Below are 6802 nucleotides of genomic sequence, written 5' to 3' on the forward strand. Positions count from 1 at the left end.
AGCAACAGAGGGTCCTGTGGCACCTTTGAGACTAACAGAAGTACTGGGAGCATAAGCTTTCGTGGGTAAGAACCTCACTTCTTCAGATGCAAGAAGTGAGGTTCTTACCCACGAAAGCTTATGCTCCCAGTACTTCTGTTAGTCTCAAAGGTGCCACAGGACCCTCTGTTGCTTTTTACACATTCAGACTAACACGGCTACCCCTCTGATACTTGAAAGTGTACAGTGCTCATGTTATATTATTATTTTGGTTACAAATATTTGCACTTTATACAAGGTAAACAAAAGAAATACTATTTTTTAATTCTCCTCATACAGGTACTGAAGTTCAATCTCTTTATCTTGAAAGTGCAATTTACAAATGTGGAATTATTATTATTTTTGTACATAACTGCACTCAACAACAAAACAATGTAAAACTTTAGAGCCTACAAGTCGAAGCATGAAGGGACATAAAATGTTTAGCATATCTGAATGTAAACACCTTTCAATGTTGCAACAGTGCCACGTGAACACCTATTCTCACTTTCAGATGACATTGTAAATAATAAGCAGGAAGCATTGTCTTCTGTAAATTGTCTTCAAAATTGTTTGTCTTAGCAATTGGCTGAACAAGAAGTAGGACTGAGTGGACTTGTATGAGGAGAACTGAAAAATACTGTTTCTTTTGTTTATCTTGTTTATCTTGTTTAAGTTGTTTAAGATAAATTTGCAAGTTCTCATGAACTCACTTGCTATGACCAACAAATCATCTAGGTAATTTTTCCTCGTCAGAATATAGAAAAGTGTTAATAATTAATCCCTGTTAAATTCTTAGGAGAAGACTATGACTTCTATGTGACTGCACAGTGCCTAGCATAACAGAGCCCTGATTTTGGTGAAAACCTCAATGGTGCCTTCTTCTCCTGCTGAGCTATCTTCTAGGGAAAAGGGATGGTGAAGGAGCAGATTTTCTGACACCACTTGGCATATTGTGCTCAGATAAAGTGCAAAATTGTCCCTCATTTATACGAGTCCAACACATAACCTAGGCAAAATGGCAGGGGCTGAATTCTGTGGTCTGTTCCATTGGTCTATTCCATGGCTTCTCATTTCATTCTGAGAGGAATTCTGTTTGTCTCCCTTGGTAGTTGTCACTCTTGTAATTTCTTAAAATAAACCTTGTGTAAATTTTTAGATTTCCAAAGTAAGGTTTGCGAATATATTATCTGTAACAGTTTATTGCAAATATATTGCCCATAACCACACAACTCTGCTGTTTATCCTGGGTATGTTTGAGGTGTTCTGGAGAAGAAAATGAACAAAATTATGTTATATAGGAGAAGAAAAAATATCTGAAATATAGGCTGCCTTGCTCCCATTGAAACTAGTGAGAGTTTTTCCACTGACTTCAATGAGACCAGGGTTTATGGATTTAATGTCATCATGTAAGCAGTTAGAAACATAGGTTTTGATTCAATTTTGATGTAAACTGGCACTGGGACCTGAATGGATAAGATTAATGACAGAGTTTCAAAGTGAACAAAAGTTTAATGGCTTAAATTGTGTTGGAGAGAGTGATCTGGCTAGTTTCAAGGAAAAGGTCTGTTTCTTACTATATGTCTGGACAATGCCTGCTGCATTGTGGGGCTACATAGTACAAATAAATAATAATCAATACTAAATAATACAGTATATCTGTGTTTTGATAAGATTTGTGAGCGCATAATTGTCTGATGCCCAGCCCCTCATCTCTTATTGGCTGATGAAATTTTCTGGTACAATTGCCACATGTCTCAGAATAATTTGATTGTTAGGTTGAAGATTTCATATATGTAATATATTAAGTGTGCATGTGCAATTTTTAATGCCGATCATTTAAGATACATCTTGTACTTTTTGTTATCAACAAACTGTTGAAGATGCTGTTGTTGTTGTTAATCTTTTTTTTTTTTAAGGGAATGACACATTACTTGTTAGCACTATCAAAATAAACTAGCATTACAATTTCTTCCTAGGAGTTTGCAAGCAGATCATCATTACTACTGCTGAATGTAGTGTGATAGACCCAGGCCAGTTGAGTACAGCAGAATAGCAGAAGGCAGATATACTGGCCACTGGATTAACAGTTTTCTGTTCCCTGACTGACCAGAGTAGGGGCTGCTCCAGGCTAATGAGAACACCTGACTCCAATTTACCTGCAAAGAGTCAGGTGAGGGCATTAAGCTAATGTGACCACATGACTCTAATTAAGGCCCCCTGATATTATAAAAAGGGCTCACTCCAGTCAGGCAGAGGAGAACCAGGGGAGAGGAAGTGTGGCTGAAGGGTTGGTTAATGAAGATACCCTCAAGTTATTGATAAGGGAGCCCTAAGGTAAGGGAGAAGCAGGAGAGCTGTGGGGAAATGGCCCAGGGAAATGTAGCAACTCTGGCAGTGAAAGGTTGGCTGCCAACAGCTGCTACCATTAGGGTCCCTGGGCCGGAACCCGGAGTAGAGGGTGGGCCTGGGTTCCCCCCAACCCACCACTATAGGAACACCTCCTGGGAGGGGAAGTTAGGCCCCTGTCAGGACAGGAGGCTAAACTGTTCTAAAACAAGCCTTAGGGACAACAGACTGTGGGAGTTCTCTCACCAACCTCCTTGCTGGCTTCTGATGAAAAGAGCTCAGTAGGCTGTAACCCTGGCCCTAGAGAGAGAAGGGGTACGTGGAGGGTCACAGAGAGCCACTGAGGCTAGCATATACTGCCTAGAAACGCAGGACCCATGGGGACAAGGTCAGAGCTCTACCACAGTAGATAAACAGTTGCTTGGTGTAGATGTAACTGTTGCATAAACCACAATGATAATCTGTCTAGTCTTTCAAGGGGTTATTTATTTATCTGTAAAACAGTTGCAAAAGTATTTTCCATCTCACTGTTATAAATGAAGGTTAATAACTGTCAGTAGTTAAATTTACAATAAAGAATAAATTGACAAGCTATACACAGCAATAATTATATCTTAACCATCAGCATGTGCAATTGTCTTATGAGTACACACTTTTATTCATGTTTTGTTAATATTGTCTACAGATTTGGTGTTAAACTGTATAAACGCATACAAATAGAGAAAATTCTCAAAGCAGTGTCTCTGCATTACAAACACCATCATGTTATCTGAAATTTACTTGTAAATTGCAGTACAGTTTGTATTTACTAAATGCCCTTACAGGGCAACTATTGTGCTTGGGGGCCTTTCTCTGTGGGTGAGATTCCTAAGAGGGATTTAGGCACTACAATACTTAGGAGCTGGACGTGGCAATGCTAGATGCTGTTCTGACCAGCAGAATTCACAACCCTGAGCTACAATGCAGGTGGCTCCCCATACAACTCATGCCAAGTGTTAGACCCATAGAAGTAGGATTTTTTAAAAAGCCAGCAAGATGAGCGAAGAGGTGCCTAAGCTAGCCAGAAGATCAAAGAAATATAGGGATGGAAGGAGCCTTGAGAAGTCAGCTAGTCCAGTCCCCTGAGAAATGACCAAGTAAACCTAAACTATCCTTGACAGCATTTGACCAACCTGTTCTTAAACGCCTCCAAAGATGAGGACTCCACTGCCTCCCTTGGAAGCCTATTCCAGACCTTTGCTACCCTTATATTTAGAAAAATGTTCACAATATCTAATCTAAATCTCCCATGCTGCAGATTAAACACATTTCTTCATGCCCTACCTTCAGTGGACATGGAGAACAACTGATTACAGTCCTCTTTATAACAGCCCTTAACCTATTTGAAGACTGTTCCTCAGTCTTCTTTTTTCAAGACTAAACATGGCTGTTTTGTTAACCTTTCCTCTAGGTCAGGTTTTCTGAACATTTTATCATTTTTGTTTCTCTCCTCTGGACTCTCTATTTGTCCACATCTTTCCTAAAGTATGGCCCACAATCGGAATCAGTACTCCAGCTGAGGTCTCTGCAGTGCCAAGTAGTGATGGATAATTACCTCCCCTGTCTTACATTCAAAACCCTGTTAATACACTCCAGAATGATATTAGCCTTTTTTGCAACGGCATCATATTTTTGACTTATTCAATTTGTGATCCACTAGAACCCCCAGATCCTTTTCGGCAGTACTACTTAGCCAGTTATTCCCCACTTTGTAGTTGTGCATTTGCTTTTTCCTCCAAGTGAAATACTTTGCACTTATCTTTCATCTTGTTTAATTCAGACCAATTCTCCAATTGCTCAAGGTTGTTTTGAATTCTAATCCTGTCCTCCAAAATACTTGCAAACCCTCCCAGCTTGATGTCATCTGCAAATTTTATAAGCATACTGTCCACTCCATTATCCAAGTCATTAATGAAAATATTGAATAGTACCGGACCCAGGACTGATCCTTGTGGAACCTCACTAGGTACATCCTCTCATTTTGACAATCATCTATTGATAGCTACTCTTTGAGTATGGTTTTTCAACCAGTTGTGCACCTACCTTGTAGTACTTTCATCTAGATCACATTTCCTTAGAGGAATCCCCCACACATTATAGCCTTGAAGCAGCCAGGCAAACAATTGCCTCAGTCAAGATCAACTCTAATGAGCTAATAATGTTGAAAGCACAAGTACACATGCACTACATAGTGTAATACAGAAGAAGGATACAAGGCCTACCTAAGACATCAACCTATCTCCCCAAACTATCCCCACAATGCCACTTTGAACTGGACATAGCCAGCACAGCATGCTCCAGATTCTTCACACACAGGCATCAGCCACAACAGGTGATAAGTTGAAGAAACCACCAGAAGACAGAAGTGGAGGGAACATGTGATCCCACACAGAGAGGGGGAGAATGGGCTCCTGCCAATTAAATGGGATGGGGAAGAAGAGCTGCAATTGTACACACACGCACAAAAGCCTCATCCCTCTTCCACAGACTCAACACATTGACAGGCCTTAGGCATGGGGCATAGTTCCAGAAGTCACATTCCAAACTGTATCAGGAATAATCTGCATCTAATGGCAGACAGGGTCCCCTGGGTTTGTGCCCTAGATTTAAGAAACAGAGGAGCTCTGTCAATTGGGCTGGTCATTACCATCCACGACCTTGTGCTGGAGAAGTTTGCCAGGGTACCTGCAGCCCAGCAGGAAAAAAAAAAGCAGCAATAAACATGTGTTGACCTACAGACAGTTCCACCCAATATAGCAGCCCTGCTGAGGAAGATAACAGAGCACATCCCAACCACCCTTCTGCCCTTGTACCACTCCAACACTAGACTCTCCCTCACTCCAATTCCATGCTCCCACACCAACAGATTTCCACTCACACAGCTCACCAGGAGCAGGGCAAACTACAGGCACCACCAGTCACATTCATCAGTTCCATAGATAGGACAACCAAAGGAGTCTTAGAGACAGATACTGTGGCAGCCCAACAAAGATCCCATCAGTGCCAGAATGGCAAAAGCCTTTAACGGATCGGGACACATGGCTCTGAGATGGGCACACACAAACAGGGATAAGTAAATAGGTAGCCAGTGATCAATTTCAGAGACATTACTCCCAGAAATCCAGGAGCTAAGGAAGCAGCTCTGGTTTGTTTTTTCGCAACCTGTCCCACACACCCCATGGCTGAGCCTCGGCCCTTAGCATGAACTCAGGGGAAAGTGCCAATGGTGGGTTGATTGGCCTATGCAACACACTGATAATCACATGGCTGTGCTTGTGAGCAGCATGACATCAGAGTTAGGTACCTAACTTGGCACTCTTGGCAGACCCAAGTAGGTGCCTCCCTGAACTCATGATTCACAACTAAATTGAAGTTGATGGACTTAGGTGCCTACATGAAAGCACAGACCCAATGGAGATTGAATGCTGGCTGCTCTAGGACCTACTTCTCTTACAGTCACAAAGAAGCACCATTTTTGGAAAATGTACATAATTATCACCCTAGCTGCCATTTGGTCTGTGCCCCAGCACCATGGCAGGTACTACATTTGAGAGCGAGGGATCACCTGAGGGGTGCACACAGGGGAGGCACAGCATACTCACAGGAAGGCAAAATTTCCAGATGCAGAAATTGAGACCATCTATTTATACATAAGTGACTATGCCAGCTATTTAATAGGCATCCATCTGTCAGAAATTACCCCTGCTGAAAGGAACAGGCAGTGGGGAAAGCTCAGGGAGTAGGTGAATGCTGTGGGAAAGCACAGATGGAGAGTGGAGGCTATAAAAAAAGTGGTGGCTGCTCTGGATACAGGTGAAGGTGGGCATGCAGATGATTTCCAGGAGGAAGGATGGGGCCATATGGGGGAAAGACATAGGTGGTCTAGTTCCCAAACATCTGAGAGTGGCAGGCCACACCCTCGCTGTCATCACTGTGATGGGCACCTGTTAACTAACTCACTGGTGCACTATCTCAGTTCCTGACCAGCTACTCTACCAACTTTCTCTACTTCTACCAAGTCTTTCTGGTCTCTCCAAGAACATCTGTCTTTGACTCCAGATCATACTCAATATTTCTCTGACGCTCACGATACTTTTCGGAGTGTCGCCACGACGTCCTTTATGCAAGTGTTGTGTTGCCACTCCACCTATCGGTGGTCTGCATCCAGTTCTCTTGCTGCAGGGGCTGGCAGGTATTAGGTGTCACGTGTGCTCTGAGCACACCTACTAGGTCAGTCTCTGCTGGCAAGATAGTCAGAGGAAAGCCAAATTTGTGATTTCTGCCTGGGCTTAAGCTTGAATTAGGTGCTGATCTGCTGAGCAGTGTGAGGGTTGAAAAAACTGTACACATGTGCACAGGCAGAAATGTAGGCACCTTGGAGACTTTAAGGGTGGAA

The sequence above is a fragment of the Trachemys scripta genome, chromosome 5 (assembly GCF_013100865.1).
Source record: "Trachemys scripta elegans isolate TJP31775 chromosome 5, CAS_Tse_1.0, whole genome shotgun sequence".
NCBI classification, from domain to species: Eukaryota; Metazoa; Chordata; order Testudines; family Emydidae; genus Trachemys; species Trachemys scripta.